General features: G+C 43.0%; 1 protein-coding gene across 3 annotated transcripts in view; it reads right to left on the reverse strand.

Moving 5' to 3' along the window:
- The window catches only part of spopla (speckle type BTB/POZ protein like a), a 220860-nt gene extending 200742 nt beyond the window's left edge, over positions 1 to 20118 (reverse strand). For 2 of the 3 annotated variants that reach the window (XM_067987205.1, XM_067987201.1), the window contains exon 1: positions 20002 to 20118. The gene's annotated coding sequence lies outside the window, so the exon portion shown is untranslated. The other variant, XM_067987203.1, reaches the window with a different exon arrangement.
- Between the last annotated feature and the right edge of the window lie 858 nt (positions 20119 to 20976).

Here is a 20976-nt window from a genome sequence, read left to right on the forward strand (position 1 = left end):
GGTGGCCAGCCAGAGTGCCCTCTTCTTTTTCTATTTTACATTTGAACTATTTCCTCATCAAAAATGTTAACTTTTTTCACCACTTGTCAGAAAACCACCTCTAGCACTGGCCACTGTAAAATGCTTACTATATAAATATATTTTCCCCTCACAGCAAATCCTAGAGTGAAGTTAGCTTTATTGCCTAAGCCCAGTTTATCCTTGTATTATGCCTATACACTACACAAGGAACAGATTGGACCTGTCCCTCATACAGCACTGGCACAAGAATGTTTTCATGCTTGCATTGTTTCCTAGGGACAATATTTTTGCATTGTTGCTTCATTCTCATAATTCTCCAGATAATAGCCTTTTGACTGATGCCAATGAGGTGCTGTGTCTGGAATTGTACAGGAAGCCAAACATATTTTTCATTTGTACAGTTACAATACTTAGGTCGTAAGCATGAGAAAGAGTTGTACTTTTTTCTTCTATATAATGAAACTATTTTATACCCTATTCTTTTTATTTCACCCCCAAGCACTCTTCCTGGATGAGGAGACAACCTATTCCAAGGTGTTAACAAACGTAGCTTTAAAAGACCAACACTTGGACACCATGCATTTTTAAGAAGGTAGAGAGGGAGGTAACAATAAGTGGTTTTGGTAAAAAAATCCAGAGTGCAAGGGCATAGTGGTTGCAAGATTGGTCTTCGATGGTAGAACGGAGGGAATAGGAAACAATCAGTAACCTGGAGTGAGAAGAATAGAGAGCGTGGATAGTGACATGCAGGTGCAGAATATCATTCAGAAACAGCTGTTTTGAGATGTGCAGATACTGCCAAAATGACCACCTTTTCAATATTTTCTCCTTCTGGGGAAATGACTAGAGCACCAGCCTCTACTCAGTAGCTCTTTACAAAAGCTTATGTGAATCATAAGAGCCAGAAACACCAACCCTACCCACAGTACAGCTAATTTTAACTCATCACACTGACAAATCTGTGCCCTACCTGTAGTAGCTATTTGCACTTGAGTTTAACATTCAGGTTTTCCTGATGGCTCAACAGATACATGCACTGAGTAGTGTACAGTACAGATCTATGATTGCTTAACCCATTTCAATCGGGGGGGGGGGGGGGGGGGGGTAATAATGCACCATCATCCTCACATTAGGGATGGGAAAAATTGTTCAAGATTCTGCCTTCAGATTGCAAGGTAATGATTTCTGCCGGTTGTGCAGAGATTAGAACATCGGGTGAGGCCCACACCATGATTTGCTGTCATGCCCCTTGTGGTAGAATAATCCATTGACGGCCACTGCCCAGGCTGTCCCAAAGAATGATTAATTGAGAGAAACACTGGCATGCCTCTAGTACCCAAAGATCCATACTGAGGATGAGTCACCACCTTCATCAGAGGGAAAACTTAGAAGTGAAAAAGAAACTTAACATTCAGTGACTAGAACACTTAGTGAAAAAACAAATTTCACATGAGAAATCCATTACAAGTTAGCATGTCACTTAAATGTATCACGAGACTATCCAGTTGTACAGCATTCCAAAACACAAAACAACGCCACAGTTATTTACATGTCAGTGACAGCTTGTTTGCAATCTCAATAACGGAACAGAGAGTAAAAGAGAAATAATTAACTAGGCTTGATACCAACCTTTTAGTGGGATGTATTTTACTTGGGATGCAAAGGCTCTTCAAGTTTGATAAGCACGGCATGTAGAATCACTGTGGAAGCATATGGGACCCTTGGCTTTATAAATAGAGGCATAGGGCCCGATTTTAGCACCCACTATCGGGTGCGTTCTCGGCGGGGGGGGCCCCGAAAATCGCAAAATCCCGGAGCGGGACCGGATCGCGCCTCGATCCCGCCCACTTCCGGGTTCCGCGCTGACGTGCAGGGGTGCGTGCGCAGCCCCTACTGGTGGGAATCCCGCAGGCAATTAAAGCCAGCGGGATGCCACTTGAGTGTATTTACTTTGCTTGTTCAGGTCATTAACTGACCTGATTAAGGGACTGTGTGTGATTTTGGATAAACATGGGACTGTTTCACACACTGGGGGAATGGACGTGTTGCAGCAGTCAGCCTGTGGCAGCTGCAACGGTCCATTTGACAGGTTGGGGGGGGGGGAAAAGAGACCCTCAGCCATTGCAGGAGGCCGCTCTGTCACTTGGGCAAAGTTTGGCCTCCACCACCCTCCTCCTGATGGTCGAAGTCACCAACCTGCACACTTACCCCGGGGTCCGGAGACATGTACCTACCTTGCGGACCCCCTCAGATGTACATCTTGCAGATGGGGGCCGCCGTAGCTGCAGTCATGACCTCCTCGGAGAGCAAACAGCATCACCAGCCTCGCCATCCAAGCCGTCCACCTCTGACACGTGGAGCTCCACAACAGAGTGCTGTGACACATCCACCTGTACAGCAGGAGGGAGAGCTACCGCAGAGAGAGATGCGTCGCAGAGGGCACTACCCTCGCCACACGTTCCACAGACCGAGACTCAGCCTCCTGGACCTCTCTGAGCAGCAGTGCACACGGAGGCTCAGAGTCAGTCGACATGTAGCCGTGGACATCTGCAGCCTCTCTCATGCCGAGCTGCTCCTGGCTGGCCCGTGCACCATCTTCCTACCTGTCGCTGTCAAAGTCACCACTGCCCTCCCGAACTTCTGCTCCACAGCCTTCCAGGCTGCAACCGGGGACATCCCCGATGTCTCTCAGTCGTCTGCGCAGAAGAGCCCTGCAAATACACCTACACCCACTCTGCAGTGACACACTGGGTGGCATCAGTGGTGGGTCCTCATAGGGATACCCAGGAGCGGGCATTATTGCACAAACCGGACAGGATTCGCGAAGACATGGCAGTAGTGGTGCCAATATAACGTGTGATGTGAGTTGTTCTTTAATTCAATAGAAGTAAGAACCATGACAAACCCTCAAACATCCTTGTGCATCCCCTTCATGCTCACGACACGTTTGCCTTACGCTGCCTACTGCACATATGTGATGCATGCCCTGTGGCTGCAGCACAGGTGGTGGCAGGTTGAGTGAGGCTGGCCGTGAAAGAGATGCACGAGAGGGTGAGTATGGGATAGAGCCATGAGATTGTATGAGGATTGGGTTGCGTGGTAGTGGCGGGGTGAGTACTCGCGAGGTGAGTAGGTGCAGGTAAGATGAGGATGAGGTATGAGTGGGTATGAGGGGTGATGTGACAGAGTAGTGTTGGCAGTGCAGAAGGAGATGTGGGGTGGGGGCAGTGTTGTGGCAGACGGAGTGTAGGGGAAAGACTACGTGTTCTCACTGTGGCTGACCTACTTAGGTCATTGGAGCGCCTCCTGCACTGTATGCAGGTAGGCGATATATTGGTGGCGCAGGTGACCCCCTCTGCCAGCTCGAGCCAGGCCTTCCTGGTGACAGAGGCAGGCCGCTTCCTCCCGCCCGCCGGGGGGGGGGGGGGGGGGGGGGGGGGGAAGATCTCTGTCCTCCCCCTCCTCCTCACCCCATCTAATGATACCTGGGGTGAGGCATCATTAAACTGGGAGCAGCCTTCCCCCTGGGCTGCTCCATGCTGTAATTTTTGCTGTTTGTTGCAGCATCTGTCAGTGGAGGACTGCCCCTTTAAATAGAGCGCCTCCAGCTGACAGATCTTACTGCGCATGCGCAGCCTGCCCGACGCGCAGATCAGCATCGGGGAACCCGGAGGAGCAGGTAAGTGGATCCAATTAGTGTGTTGCCTGCTACGATCGCGCGGGCAACCCACTAATTTCACCCGCCGAGAACCCGCACCCCTGGTAAAATCGGGCCCATAGAGTACAAAAGCAAGGAAGTTATGCTAAACCTTTCTATTATCTCTGCTTTTGGCCAAAGCTAGTGTCCAATTCTGGGCAGCACACTTTAGGAAGGATGCCAAGGCCTTTGAGAGTGTGTGGAGATTTACCAGAATGATACCAGGGATGAGGGGCTTCAGATATGTGGAGGTCAGTAAAGCTGGGATTGTTTTCCTTAGACCAGAGAAGGTAAAGAGGCGACTTAATAAAGGCGTTCAAAATTATGAGGAATTTTGATAGAGTAAATAAGGAGAAACTGTTTCCACTAGTGGGTGGGTCAATAACCAGAGAACACAGATTTAAGATAACTGGCAAAAAGAACCAGAGGGGGGGGATGAGGAAATTTTTTTTTTTAGGCAGCGAGTGGTTATGATCTCAAATGCACTGCCTGAAAGAGTGGTGGAAGCAGATTCAATAGTAACTTTCAAAAGGGAATTGGACACATACTTGAAAAGGAAAAATCTATAAGGCTACGGGTAAAGAGCAGAGGGATGGGACTAATTGGATAGTTCTTTCAAAGAGCCTTACAGATATGATAGGCTGAATGGTCTCCTTCTGTGCACTAAAATCCTACGATACGAGGAAAAGTAATCACTGGTCCGAAGTCTGATAATCAAATATTATACAAGTAAACAGGTTATGCCAAACTGAGATGACAACGCTCATATGATCATAACAGTTATATTGCCAACTGCAATGCTGACGGTCAGCGGTAGGAATGCTACCACCAAGCCATAGACTCACTCCCTGCTAAACATGTGGGAAGCACTCTTCAGGTTACATGTATAAAAATGATACAATTGCATTCCCTAACAGGTAAATCCAGAAAGGAACATCCTACATTTTACACGGAGACTGACTATATTCGACAGTCCTGAAGGGCCCTGCCTAAAACATCAACCTATCTATTCACTCCACAGCTCACTGACTTGCTGTGTGTTTCCAGCATTTTTAATTTTTTGTCTTGGATTTCTAGCTTTTGCAGTTTTGTGCTTTTCATTCCTACCTTTTACATTTTATATTGCCAGACAATTTTAATTGCAACTTTTGTTTTACTTACAACATTCTGTCCATTTTAATTGGCAATGTTTCTGTTCTTGAACACAAATGGTATGCAAATTACCTGGTCACTATCACATTGCTGTTTGTGCGCAACAGTGACTACATTTCAAAAGTACTTGATTGGCTGTAAAGCGTTTTGCGACATCCTGAGGTCGTGAAAGGCAAGTTCCTTCTTTCAAATATTCACCAAGAATTACACTCTGGGATCAAGAAGTTCAACTTCCAAATAAGTGATTATACAATAGCCTGGAGTGTGAAACTTTCATTCTCTCCCCTACCATTTCTCACCTCTCTTGTTTTTTCTCCTGCTTTTCATTCTAGTGGTATGTTTTGAAAACAACTACCCCAGGCTTCACTTGCCCCACTATCATTTTGAAAATGATAATTGAAATCCAAACAATTCTGGGCACCACACTTTAGGAAGGATATCTCGGCCTTGGAGAAAGTACAGAAGAGGTTTACCAGGATGATAGCACGGATGAGGGACTTCAGTTATGTGGAGAGATTGGAGAAGCTGGGATCGTTCTCCTTGGAGCAGGAAAGGTTAAGGGGAGACCTAATCGAGGTATTCAAAATGATGAGGTGTTTTGATAGAGCAAGTAGGGAGAAGCTGTTTCGTCTGGCAAGTGGATTGGTAACCAGCGTTCATAGATTTAAAATAATTGAAAAAAGAACTAGAGGGGAAATAAGGAGAATTTTTTTCACACAGAGGATTGTTAAGATCTGGGATGCACTACCTGAAAGGGTGGTGGAATCAGATTCCATAGGAACTTTAAAAGGCAATTGGACATGAACTTGAAGAGGACTAATTTGCAGGGTTATGGTACTATATTGGACAGCTCTTTCGAAGAGTTGGCACAGGCACGATGGGCCGAATGGCCCCCTTCTGTGCTGTAAGATTCTATGATACCCTGCAGAGCACATCTCAGAGAACATGTTTACAATCACCAAAAAAACTTTTGAGTCCACTGTACAAATCCACTCAATTTGCTTATGCTGGGGGAAAAAACAAAATAAAATCAAGTCCATGATTCTCTTGGTAATTACTTCGACATTTGGATTACGGCACAAACAAATTGATCTTTATTCAAAGTAGTGAAGTTTGGATTTTCCATAACCAAGCTAAATCAGGCACAAGTTGGGAGCTATTGGGTAGGGTAATACTGGGGAAAGGAGTAGTAGAAAAAGAGGGGCGAGGGGCTGCATGACAGTTTAGCAGGAAAACATGCAGTAGAGCCAACATTCATACTGGCAAGAAACATACTGTTCAGGCTAAAAGTTTTGTTCTTATGGACTGGCAACCAGTAACCAGTGGTGTTCCACAGGGGTCGGTGCTGGGTCCCCAACTCTTTACAATCTATATTAACGATTTGGAGGAGGGAACCGAGTGCAACATATCAAAATTTGCAGATGATACAAAGATGGGAGGGAAAGTAGAGAGTGAGGAGGACATAAAAAACCTGCAGGGGGATATAGACAGGCTGGGTGAGTGGGCGGAGATTTGGCAGATGCAATATAATATTGGAAAATGTGAGGTTATGCACTTTGGCAGGAAAAATCAGAGAGCAAGTTATTATCTTAATGGCGAGAGACTGGAAAGTACTGCAGTACAAAGGGATCTGGGGGTCCTAGTGCAAGAAAATCAAAAAGTTGGTATGCAGGTGCAGCAGGTGATCAAGAAAGCCAACGGAATGTTGGCTTTTATTGCTAGGGGGATAGAATATAAAAACAGGGAGGTATTGCTGCAGTTATATAAGGTATTGGTGAGACCGCACCTGGAATACTGCATACAGTTTTGGTCTCCATACTTAAGAAAAGACATACTTGCTCTCGAGGCAGTACAAAGAAGGTTCACTCGGTTAATCCCGGGGATGAGGGGGCGGACATATAAGGAGAGGTTGAGTAGATTGGGACTCCACTCATTGGAGTTCAGAAGAATGAGAGGCGATCTTATTGAAACATATAAGATTGTGAAGGGGCTTGATCGGGTGGATGCAGTAAGGATGTCCCCAAAGATGGGTGAAACTAGAACTAGGGGGCATAATCTTAGAATAAGGGGCTGCTCTTTCAAAACTGAGATGAGGAGAAACTTCTTCACTCAGAGGGTGGTAGGTCTGTGGAATTTGCTGCCCCAGGAAGCTGTGGAAGCTACATCATTAGATAAATTTAAAACAGAAATAGACAGTTTCCTAGAAGTAAAGGGAATTAGGGGTTATGGGGAGCGGGCAGGAAATTGGACATGAAGCTGAGTTCGGATCGGTCAATGCCCTGTGGGTGGCGGAGAGGGCCCAGGGGCTGTGTGGCCGGGTCCTGCTCCTACTTCTTGTGTTCTTTAGATTTGTGGTTGGGATCAGATCAGCCATGATCTTATTGAATGGCGGAGCAGGCTCGAGGGGCCGATTGGCCTACTCCTGCTCCAATTTCTTATGTTCTTATACTGTGTATTTGCATAAGTCACTAGTTACAGCAATTCTTAGAAAGTATTTTATGGAGTATAGCACTGGATTGTTAAAGCACTGAACCTATTTACCCAGTTAAAATAAACAGGTAGAAAAGTGTAACAAGCAAAAAGTAGTTCATGAGACGTGATGACATATATTTGCGGCATTGAGAATGAAGTAAATTGTTCCCTCTTCTATCTCCTACCGTAACCCAAAAAAACAGGGGAAACTACGCTTCAAGCAGTTTAGAAACATATTCTTTCAAGAGAAACCTTGGTTAAATTAGTGGTGGGAGGAGGGGGTGAATTACTTCAAAGCAAAAATACTCAAAGTATACAAATGTAGGCAAGCAATTCAAAGCATAGTTACAGCCATACTTCAACAGGTTTTAGCTGCCACACTTCAACAGGTTTTAGCTAAGAAGCACCACAGTGGCTTGTGGGAGATTATTATTTTGATTTACATTTCCTACCCTTTTTGCCAATTTTGTGCCTTAAACACCCTAGTGAAAACACAGTAACACAATGAATAAGAACTTTACCTCCTACTGAATTGTCCAGGAAACAAATTGTTTGCTTTACAGTGCAGCCAGCTCAGGAGGACCAGTATACAACCACTGCACAATTCACTGAAGAAATTATTAAATAATACATGTCTTGACAAGTCATCAAATTGTTACAAACAGGAATTGAGCGAGTGTTCATATGTGCATGTTCAGCATGCTGTTAGAAAACATTTTAAGTTGCACCCCACAGGTGCAAACATTATCGGCATTTTTTTGGATGAGGTACCACCTGTAGATGTTGAAGATTATTGCTTTTCATAGTGTTTTGGAGCAAAGCAGGCCACAGTTTTCAGTGCAAACTACAGCAAAACCTTTCTATAATCTGCTATGAATACCTAATACAAGGCACTAGTACAGTTTGAAAGTGTGTTTTTTCCCCTTAACCCCCCTGTCCTGAAAACTGTGACTTATACTGGGCTACACTTCCATGGGTAACTAGAGTCACCCTGGTATCATATCTGGGTGGTATTCCTTATGTGCACGTCTGAACAGCAATGTTTGGCAAGCTACCACCAATCAATTTATTTTCTTCAAAAACTTCCACTAAAAGTTAATGAAAAGCAATGCAGCCCCACTACAGTCAACATTTTCAACAAATTGAGGAGTCTAACCCCATGCCTAAGTAGCGAGAGGTACAAAAAAAAGAGAAAATCCTGCAGTGTTTAAAAGCATCATATTTTAAAACAAGCCACCTTGTTAAAAGAACGATTCTCTCTGCATATTAAACTAAGAGCCATAAAAAAAATCAGAAACAAAAACACAAAATGCTGGAAACACTTAAAAGGTCATTCAGCATCGGTGGAGAGAACAGATGAGTTACGGTTTCAGATGTAGACCCTTCTTCAGAACTGGAAGTAATTACAGATAAAAAGCATTTGAAAAGGAATGGACAAAGAGTAGAGGGAGGGAAACACAAACACGCGCACAGTATGCACGAAAAGAAGCACTTTACAGGTCATTCTGCCTAAGTGGAAAACAGGAGATCGTTAAATATTAACGAGATGATAGGAGGTATAATGAGAGAAAGTAAAGACATATATGAGGCACAGAAAACTTGTGAATAGATGAGACAGTGTGAGACAGAGGGGGTAGTAAGCAGGTAGAAGTGGAAGCAGGCAAAACTGGCAAAGTGCAGCAGGCTTCAGTGGACAAGCGCCTGCATTTTTCTTCTCTCAGGTCGGCAGCAAAGATACAGACTGCCCTGCCAGCAAGGTGTTCTGACAGAGGACCCCACACCCAAGTGCCAACCCATTCACCCTCATAAAATGCCAACACACTCATCCCACACGATCAACATCTCCTACGGAAAGAAAGTGGAAGCTAAAGTTAAGGTCTGAAGTTTCCAAAAGTCAATATTAAGACCAGCTTGCTGCAAATTGCCGAAAAGAAAAATAAGCTGCTGTTCCCCAAGCTTGTGTTCAGCTTTAGTGGAACGGTGCAGAACAAGGAATTGAAGTGGCAAGTGACAGGGAGCTCAGGGTCGCACATGCAGAAAGAAGAGGAGTTCGGCAATATCGAGGAGACCACATGGTGAGCATTAAATGCCGTATTCTAGGTTGAAGGAAGTACATGTAAATCGCTGTCTCACCCAGGAGGAGTGTTTGGGGCTCTGAATAGTGGTATGGGAAGAGGTGAATAGACAGGTGTTGCAACTCCTGTGCTTGCAAGGGAGTATAACAGGGGAAGGACAGCAGGTGGTGGGGATGGTGGCAGAGCAAACCAAGGTGTCACAGAGGGAATGTGCCCATTGGAAAACAGAACGGGGAGGGGAGGGGAGGCTGTGTTGGGTGGTGGGATCATGTTGGAAGTCGTGACAATGTGGAGGATGATCTGTTGAATGCAGGGGCTAATGGAGTGGAAGGTGAGGACAAGGAAGACTTCATCATGGGTGTGAGAGGGAGGGCCAAGGGGTGACAGTAGGAGAAAGCAAGGAAGAACTTGCATTGATATAGCACCTTTCACATCTTCAGGACGTTCCATTGCACTTTTGAAGGGTTGTTACTGTTGTAATGTAGGGAAACATAGCAACTGATTTAGTCCTACAAACTGCAATGAGATAAATGCCCAAATAATCTTTTTTTTTAAAGTGGTGTTGGTTGAAGGATAGGTGTTGGCCAACACATCAGGAGAACTCCCCTGCTCTTCGAATAGTGCCAGAGAATCTTGAACGTCCACCCGTGAGGACAGATGGTGCCTCGATTCAACATCACAGCACTGCACTGAAGTACGGGATATAGCATGGACCTGGTCAAGAGTTATGTCTATCACAGCATAGGGGAATCCTCAGCTAAGGAAAAAGGAGGACACTTCAGAAGTTCTGATGTGGAAGGGGCCATCACCAGAGCAAATGAGATGGACACGGACAAACTGGGAGAAAGAAATAGGAGTCCTTACAGCAAGTAGGAGGGAAAGAAGAATAACCCAGTGGGAGTCATAGGCTTATAATAGATGTCAGCTGAAAGCCCATATCAAGATAGAGAAAAAAGTCCAGGAAAGGAAAAGAGTTAAAGATAGCCCATGTAAAGGTAAGGGAAAGTTTAAAGCATAGTCAATGAAGTTCTCTAAATCAGGACAACATCAGGTAGCAGCACCAACTGTCGTTAACGTAACAGAAAAATATGTCGGGGGGGGGGGGGGGAACCCAAGTAGGATCGGAACAGTGTACAACATATCCTACAAAAAGACAGGCATAGCTAGAACCCATGCAGGTTCACCTTTTATCTGGAGACAGTGAGTGGAGTTAAAGGAAAAGTTGTTCAAGGCGAGAACAAGGAAGGTGATGGTAGATGGGGACTGGTTAGGCCGCTGCTCAAGGAAGAAGCAGAGGGCCCACTGATGAGGAATGGTGTAAAGGGACTATATGGATGTACAAAAAAGCAGAGGTAGGACTAGAATTTGTTAAATTGGCAGCGGGTATCAGAAGTAGGTGGGTACAGACTGGACTTCAAGACAAGAGGAAATTAATTTGTTGGGACAGAAGAAGGTTGAAATAATCGATCAACCAGAACAGTCCTGTTTGTTGGGGATGGGGTAGAACCAGGCTGTGCAGGGTTATGAGATTGGAGGCCTGGGGAGGGAGAAGACAGAAGGTCTCCAGGGAGATGAGGTCAATAACCATCTGGGAAAGGATGACATAATATTCAGTTGTGGAGTCATGGTCCAAGGGAGATAGGAGGAGTTTTAGAGTTGGCTTTCAGCCTAAGCAAGATAGTGTGTTTTCTGCCACACAACAGTGCCCCCTTTGTCAGTGAGGTTGATGATGTCAGGATTGGACCAGAGTGAATGAAGCACCGCAAGTTCAGAGGGAGATAGATTAGAGTAAGTGAGGGTGGAGAAAAAAAAACAGGCATACTGCAGTTTTAGTACAATTCAAACCCTCCCCCAAACACATATGATATATCAATCCCTGCCAAATTACCCTCCCTGACGAGTGAGAACATACAAATTTGCAAACATGAAAAAAAGTCATTTACTGCATGCTTAGTGTTACGACACTTCGGCCCATATATAGAACACACCCAGATCGTTTTCATTTCCTTGAAGTAGGTGCTCCTGAAGTTAGTTAGGTCAACTTTTCCTTAGTTTATAATCATGCTCCCCCCACTCATCGTTTCATGGTTTAGACAACTTTGACACAGCACCACTGACTCGCTTCAAAACTTTAAAATCTTCAATCATTTATACCTCCTCCCATAGAAGTCTTTGTCTCTCCACAACTCATTAAAGTAAAGAAAGGGCACATTCCATAGCCTATTTAACTACAAGTACTGCAATTAAAACTAGACAAAATACTGCAACATGGCCCAAAGTTTTATAGAATATCTTAGGAAGTACACACTATGCATTGGTTCAAGCACTCCAACAATATTTAGTGTGGCAATTTCTGCTACATACAGTATCTAGACTTTCAACTAAAACATTTTGCCTGCTGCACTTCAATCATCTTTGCTATTTTTAATTGTTATTATCTGCATTATCTTGTATTATTGAATATTAACTGACATTTGCCATTCATCAATTCATTTTAGTGCCTTCATAAATGATCATGAACAAACATTACAAATAAGAGTCACCTCTTTGCACCCTGGAGAACTCCAATCATCACAGCTTTATAATTAGAATTATCATAGCTAACTTCAGTTTTTCTATCCTATTATTGGACAAATTAATAATCCACATTACAACTTCATCTTGAGATTTTGTTTTAGTCACAAGGAGTAGAATAGCATAGATGCATTTAAGGGGGAGCTAAATAAACACGAGGGAAAACCCATATGCTGATGGGTTAGATGAAGAGGGGTGGGAGGAGGCTCACGTGCAGCATAAACACCAGCGTGGACCAGTTGGGCCAAATGGCTGTACTATGTAATTCTATGCAAGTTTCTTGTGATGTACCTTACGAAATATCCACCACCTTTGATGCCATCCATAAAGTGCATATCCTGAAAATCCTGATTTTTTTTTAAACCCACCTCCCCTGTTGGTAATTGGATGCTTTTAAGAAATCAAGTTGCATCAAGTTACATCAAAACTACGGCACAGAAACAGGCCATTCGGTCCAACTGGTCTATGCTGGCATTTATGCTCCACAAGAGCCTCCTCCCTCCCTACTTCATCTAACCCTATCAGCATATCCTTCTATTCCTTTCTCTCTCATGTGCTTAAACTCATCTATGCTATTTGCCTCAATTACTCCTTGTGGTAGCGTGTTTCACATTTTTGCCACTCTTTGCGTAAAGAAGTTTTTCCTGAATTCCCAATTGGATTTATTTTATATTTATGACCTCTAGTTTTGGACTCCCCCACAAGTGGAAACATTTTCTCTACGTTTACCCTATCAAACCCTTTCATTATCTTAAAGGCCTCTATCAGGTCACCCCTCAGCCTTCTCTTTTCTAGACAGAAGAGCCCCAAGTCTGTTCAGCCTTTCCTGATAAGTATATCCTCAGTTCTGGTATCATCCTTGTGAATCTTTTATGCACCCTATCCAATGCATCTATATCCTTTTTGTAATATGGAGACCAGAACTGTGCACAGTACTCCAAGTGTGGTCTAACTAAGGTTCCATACAAGTTTAATATAACTTCACTGCTTTTCAATTCTATCCCTCTAGAAATGAACCCCAGTGCTGATTTGCCTTTTTTATGGCCTTAATAACCTGTGTTGCTACTTTTAGTGAAGAGCAAGATACTGTAGATGCTGAAAATCTGAAATAAAAATGGAAAATGCTCGAAATAATCAGCAAGTCAGGCAGCATCTGTGGAGAAAGAAACAGAATTAACGTTTCAGGTCAATGATCTTTCATCAGAACGGTCTGACAAAAGATCTGAGACGTTAACTCTGTTTCTTTCGCTACTTTTAGCGATTTGAGTATACATACCCAGAGATCCCTTTGCTCCTCTATCCCATTTAGACTTATTATCCAAGCAGTACGTGGCCTCCTTAATTCTTCCTGCCAAAATGTACCACCTCACACTTATCTATATTGAAATTAATTTGCTAATTACACATCCATTCTGCAATTTTATTAACATCCTCTTGCATTTTGATGCATTCTTCCTCTGTATTAACATACATTTTGACCCACCATCCCAACAAGATTTTTTTTAAAAAATCAATTCCAAAGACTAAAGCCACTTAGTCCTTTATGCCCCCATACTCAATGAAACAGTGGTTTACTTGTACTTCTTTCATTTTAGTATACTGTATCCGCCGCACACAACACGATCTCCCCTACATTGGGGAGACCAAACACAGTCGGGATGATCGCTTTGCTGAACAGCGCCGCTCTGTCCACAAGCGTGACCCTGACCTGCCGGTTGCTTGCCATTTTAATTCCCGTTCCCGCTCCTATTCTGACCTCTCTGTCCTCGCCTCCTACATTGTTCCAATGAAGCTCAACATAAGCTCGAGGAACAGCACTTCATTTAGGCACTTTACAACCTTCCAGACTCAATGATTTCAATAACTTCAGATCATAACCACTGCTCCCATTTTTTCGGTCAGCTAGTGCTGGTAATAGTTCTGCTGCTGCCATTTATAGCTGCTGCTGATCAATCTTTTGTTTCTTAACCTGTCCCATTACCACTTTCCTTGCCTTGCACCATCATCCCTTTTATCATTTAATTACTCCTGCCCTCCACCCTAGCAGAGACATTCCCTTTTGTTCTTTCCTCCCCTCTCCTCCCTCCCTTTCCCTGGCTATGTACTTGCTCAAAAACTTTAACTCTTTCAACATCTTCCAGTTCTGACGAAAGGTCTTCAACCTGAAACGTTAACTGTTTCTTTCTCCACAGATGCTGCCTCACTTGCTGAGCTTCTTCAGCTTTTTCTGTTTTTATATCTAATCTCTCTGCCTGGTTTCCTGTCCCTATCTCTCAACATTCTCATGTGTAGGCCGCCTCAGCAGCCCAATTCACCCCAACAAAGGTGGGGAGATCACAGGTGCCCATTGCTGTTTGCAGCAACTTGCTGGTGCATATCTGCTGCTGCGTTTCTTACATTATAGCAGTGACTACACCTCAAAAGTATTTAATTGGCTGTAAAATGCTTTGGGATGTCGAACGTCGTGAAAGACACTATATAAATGCAAGTTCTTTCGATTGGTGACAGAGCCATATTTGTAAAGTGCAAGCAAGTTCTGGCTAGTCTTTTCTCAAGTGAAAAAACATCAGAAGTGCACCATCAATGTTGTAATACTCTTATCCATTCATGAAAAATTCTTTTCATGTTTTAATTACACATGGGAATTCACTTTGTAGATCACAGAATTTTGACTAAGTTAACTGCAGCGCACTATTATTCATTGCAAATGTAATGTATTCAAAACCTTCAAAAATGCCAAACTGGTTCTTTTAAAGACAATATATCCTCCTGCAAGCCTTAAAGGGATCACATAAGAATCATATCAAGGAAGAAACATGCTACGTACAGTGCACACCATTAACTTTCATAGCTTTCAAGTTTTATGTCAGATGTATTTCAGTAATCAACAGAGCTTGCCATCTTTATCTGTGTCTAACATTTTATAATTCTTTTACTGGCATTTGTCCCCAAGAAATGATAGTTACTGGTAGTAATTCCCAGTTCACACACAACAGGAGAATTCTTCACACTTCAAAATTATAGGGTGGTGGCATACAAATTGGAAGCTCATGGTGCATCACATGACTGGGGAGTAGGGAAAAACCGGGGAACTACAGGCCAATGAGCCTAACATCAGTGGTAGGAAAATTATTGGAAAAAATTCTGAAGGACAAAATTAGTCTCCACTTGGAGAAGCAAGGATTAATCAGGGATAGTCAACATGGCTTTGTCAAGGGAAGATCATGTCTGACTAATTTGATTGAATTTTTTGAGGGGGTGACTAGGCGTGTGGATGAGGGTAACGCAGTGGATGTGGTATACATGGATTTCAGTAAGGCCTTCGATAAAGTCCCGCACAGGAGACTGGTCAAGAAGGTACGAGCCCATGGAATCCAGGGTGCCTTGGCACTTCGGATACAAAAGTGGCTTAGTGGCAGAAGGCAGAGGGTGATGGTCGAAGGTTGTTTTTGTGACTGGAAGCCTGTGGCCAGTGGGGTACCACAGGGATCGGTGCTGGGTCCCTTGCTGTTTGTGGTCTACATTAATGACTTGGATATGAATGTAAAAGGTATGATCAGTAAGTTCGCTGATGATACAAAGATTGGTAGGGTGGTAAATAGCGAGGAGGATAGCCTCAGTCTGCAGGACGATATAGATGGGTTGGTCAGATGGGCAGAACAGTGGCAAATGGAATTTAACCCGAAAAAGTGCGAGGTGATGCACTTTGGAGGGACTAACAAGGCAAGGGAATACACAATGAATGGGAGGACCCTAGGCAAGACAGAGGGTCAGAGGGATCTTGGTGTGCAAGTTCACAGATCCCTGAAGGCGGCGGAACAGGTAGATAAGGTGGTAAAGAAGGCATATGGGATACTTGCCTTTATTAGCCGAGGCATAGAATATAAGGGCAAGGAGGTTATGATGGAGCTGTATAAAACACTGGTTAGGCCACAGCTGGAGTACTGTGTGCAGTTCTGGTCGCCACACTACAGGAAGGATGTGATCGCTTTGGAGAGGGTGCAGAGGAGATTCACCAGGATGTTACCAGGGCTGGAGCGCTTCAGCTATGAAGAGAGACTGGGAAGATTGGGTTTGTTTTCCTTGGAGCAGAGGAGGCTGAGGGGGGACATGATTGAGGTGTACAAAATTATGAGGGGCACAGATAGGATAGATACTAAGGAGCTTTTTCCCTTCATTGAGGGTTCTATAACAAGGGGACATAGATTCAAGGTAAAAGGCGGGAGGTTTAGAGGGGATTTGAGAAAGAACTTTTTCACCCAGAGGGTGGTTGGAGTCTGGAACTCACTGCCTGAAAGGGTTGTGGAGGCAGGAACCCTCACAACATTCAAGAAGCATTTGGATGAGCACCTGAAACGCCATAGCATACAAGGCTACGGACCAAATGCTGGAATATGGGATTAGAGTAGACAGGGCTTGATGGCCGGCGCGGACACAATGGGCCGAAGGGCCTCTATCCGTGCTGTATAACTCTATGACTCTACCACAGTTTCACATCACATACCTCCAATAAATTACTGTCAAAGGAGATGTGCTTTAAAAAACAATGAAAAGATTTAAAGCAATACAAAAATAAACTAACTAAAATGCAAAAATCTTAGTAAGAAAGTCAGTACCAAGAAGTTGGACACATGCACTATTGCATTCACTCAAAATATCAATTGATCTGTTCCAAAATCAGGAGTTAGCCTGTGTTTTTATGCAATTATCACTACCCACAGCAGTAATTCCAGAGATGGGAGGGGAGGAATCTTTCTTAGTCTCTGTCAGAATCAATTACTAGTAGACAGAGATGTACTTGAATTTATCACTGCCCCTCTTCCAAGTGATGTTCAATTTCTCTATCCCACGACACCCTAACCAGGCTGGAGCTCTACAAACTCATAACAAAACAGAGGAAAAAATGGATGAACAAAATTGTTTTAGCACCTATGAATATAGCCAGTATCATCCAAACTCCAAATAGATATATTTTTACAAGCATGAGGCCCTGGCAAGAGATGTATCTGAAGGAGGTATGGAGGAGGAAAAATGTAGCAACTGATAGGATCAAATTCAAACTGCAGGCAGGAGTCAACTGGGGCCTCAGTTTCACCATGAATTCTCCACTTGTAAGAGGTCAGGATTATGCCATAAAGATTAAGCAGAGATAACAGCAGATTTCCACCCAAACTCTTAATGATGACCCCAAATCAACTTGTGGGGCTGTTTCCAGAAAAGGACTAAAATACCGAAGGAAATGGTAATGAAGAGATGGGAACGGGACTTGAGTAATCGTGTTCCATGTTCACATACAGATCATAGTTGATCCACTGTTTTCTCAAAGTAGGATCTCCGACCGGCAAAATCACTAACATGTGATTCCACCATTAACAAGTTGCAATAATAAATTATTTTTAATGTCCACAGTACCCAATTTCTTTCAAAACTAATTAAAATAGAAACATTTCAGTTTTCCCATCAAAGCCACTATTATTGACATGGCTAGACTAACACCTCTACATTTCTGCTTACCTCTATTCTAACCCCCTCTACAGGGACAGGATGAGGGACCAAATCAACCAGTTGGTTAACAGTGCATCTGCTGAATCATTTTACATAGATTATGCAACATTTTTTTGTTGCTTTGTTTAAAATAAAATTGTATTCAATTTATTTTCCATGTTTCCCCTTGTTTCAGTAACTGATACTTTTCATGATAGATTTTCCTTACCTTCCTATAACTTTTATCTTCCTTTGCTGTTTCTTTAAAACAGACTGAACAGGCTTGAACTGAGGCCTACCGATAACTCCTGTTCAATCAAAGAACCTTTCTGTGGTTTCAGTGTCCTCCCCACTTAAAATTAAAATAGCTGGAAATGGTAGACATTGGAGAGCAGAAGAAAGCTATTCTAATAATGCAGCAGGGTTTATGTTACCCATTTATATTTTTAAAAAGGTTACTAGGGATGGATTCCAGAAACCCACTGAACACAATAGAACCAAAGGCTACCTCCCTAGCAACTTACAAACATTTTTCAAATTGCATCACATCGCTAGATACCATACAAGTTCCAAAGCTACTTTGTAGATAACTGGGAGTAAATTACAAGACCACTATACAATCAAGTGATTCAGACTGTTTTGTAAAGTTTGTGGAAGTTTGCATGCATGAAGTCATTAGTACCCCAAAACTAAAAGACAGATTAACTTACAGCCTGGTATTGATTGTTTATTATAGCTAGTTCATTTCTCAGTTAAAGATGATTATATTGTAAACACAACAAAAATTAATTGCAACATGTTTCAAACAGTATCAATGGTTACTGAGGAAAAAGTCAAGCATCTGGTCAACAGAAGCTCAAGACCAGGTTACAAATATATTTACTTTTTTCTTCTGACTTGCTTTTGCAGGACAACCTTGAAATGTATCTGATTTCTTAATGTGGGTCCTAAATTAACCAGTTTTCTTTCACTTTATTTCTTTTGATCAATATTTAAATAAAAACTGAACAAACTGCCACCTTCTCCCAACATACACATGGAAAAACATCATCACAGCAACCAAATCTCAAGGCCAGTTTTTTTCTTATTCATTCTCAGGAGGTCAACATCCCTAGTTGCCCAGGTTTTATATACTTGATTGGCTTGCTAGGCCACTTCAGAAGGCAGTTTAGAGGCAAACCCGTTGGTGTGGGATTAGAGTCGCATATAATCTAGACCAGATAAGGACAGCAGGTTTTCTTCCCTAAAGGACAATAGTGAACCAACAGATTTTTTAAGGTCTATCAGATCCTTCCCTTTAAAAATAATAGTTCATAGTGAGCAAAAGTTTTGCCCATAGAGCCTATTTGATGGCCTATTTCTTTTATTCTCCATGTATCAGGGCATCAAGTCATAGACTATGCAATATTACACTAAGATTTATGCAGCATGTTTAGAACAAAGATACTTGCACATCAGTTTTTACAGCAGTGCTATTTGCTTGGCAATGTATGGCATAAAAACATGGAAAAGGAGAAACTGAAAACAACATAAACAACTCATCAGCTGGCCTCATACCTACACCCCTGCAACAGCTTTACCTGGCAGCAAAGAGCTTCCTGCTAAGATTCAAAAGATCCAATCAGACAACAGGACTTTTGTTTTCACTATTCAATTGGATATGCAAATTCAAAGGCATTCCCACAAGCTGGCTGCCAGGTTACATTGGTACAGTGACATTAGAGTTTGGTCACTGAATGAACATTGTTTCCTACCAGATACATTTATAAAGACATAATGCTCTAATAGAAGGGAAACCTAATTGGGATTTTACAACCTTTACTTGCTATGCTATATCACTTTAATCAGAAACCCCTATGGGGATCTGAAACACTGCACTGTTCAAATATTTTCAACTACATGGAACTTTTTCAAAAGATTTTAATGTCTTATGGGGGGTGGAATTACGCACTGGAGTAAATATTCAATTTTGGTCAGCTCTGTAATACAGCCCAGCTGGGCCAAAGGGTGAGGAAGGGGAAAAGGGACAAATCTTCTCTCTAAATCTCTTTGTTCGTCGCTATCCAATCGCCTCAGGAAGCCCTGAATAAAGGTTTAAGCTAATATGTGACCCAGAGATAAAGATGTGCCACTTGCTGTTGAAGCTGCCACAAATGACCAACACAAGCCCTGGGTATAAAGCATCATCACAGGCTTCAGGATTTACAAAACATTTTTAGTCAAATCACAGTTAATATCCTCGACTGGCTTCCAACCTTTTTAATCCGACAGTTAAATTCTCTCCAAATCAAGAAGGTTTTTTAAAAATAAAAATCTGACGCTTATATAAGATGAAAGCGAACAGGGGACCAAAAAAAAAGCCAAAGAAGAAGCCCGGTTTCCATCATTACCTGCTGCTTTGTGAAGTTTCCCCCACTCCCATTTATTCGGGGATCGCGGTTTGCGGGCGCTTTTCGGCCCCAAATAAAACACTTTAATACCAAAAATTTAAAACAAAAAAAAGGAAGACCCTGACACGCTACTTACAGTCCCCGGGCCGGAGCCACACAGGCACCGAGTGACTCCCCGATAATAACGTCCGCGGCCGCCACACAAGTTCAGGGTTTCAACTGTTTGGGGCGATCGGCCGCGGCTCGGCTACCTTCGTCACATTTCGGTAATTTCCGGCCCTTTCCGGAAGCTGCGGCCCCGCTGCCTCTCGCACGAACTGTCAATCAAATAGCCCGACCTTCCTGGAAGTACATTCAGACATTACAGGAAGTACATTAGTGTGATTTGTCATAGTGTTGCACCAGCATGGATGTATTATTGTGTTTTCCCCCCCAATTACATATTAAAATAAACTTCTCTTTTATAATTACAATTAATACCAATATTGAAAACTCCATTCCAAAACTGTGTACAAGACATTTGAGGAATGAGATTTATGCTCAGAAAAAGTAAAACCAATTCCAAATTCATGTTGTTCCCCAGATGGTTCTGAGAGTTTATTCAGCGATCAGCTGAGCTATACAGACCAGGAAGATTACAGGTTTGATCCCTGATCATTGATGAGTTAATGGGTACTATAATTGACTTTAGGGCCCCTGGACAAGTCAGAGTCTAGACTAAACAAGGCAAGGCTTCCATTCCAGCTCACTGTCCAATGATTCCTGCTGGAAGTGCATGTGCATGGACTTTAGTTGTGATAGTCCCATGGTAGAATAGCCAGGCAATAGTCACTGTCAAGGCGAAGAATGACCACTTAAAAAAGGTATCAGAGGATGACGTGACCTCCACAATCAGGATTCAACTCCTTCGGGAGGGGAGAAAATTGGCAAGAAAAAAATGAAATATTTTAATTACTTAGGACAAATCAGCAAAGGTGGCTGTTGATCACCATCCAGCGCCCTCTGCTGGCAGTAGACATCTGGACATCAAATGAGGACAGGGTCAGGCTCAAGTGCAAAGAAACGCCTTCCCAATTGAATGTTCTGTTGATTTTCACTCAAACACAGGTGA

This window comes from Heptranchias perlo, chromosome 7 (assembly GCF_035084215.1).
Source record: "Heptranchias perlo isolate sHepPer1 chromosome 7, sHepPer1.hap1, whole genome shotgun sequence".
NCBI lineage: Eukaryota > Metazoa > Chordata > Chondrichthyes > Hexanchiformes > Hexanchidae > Heptranchias > Heptranchias perlo.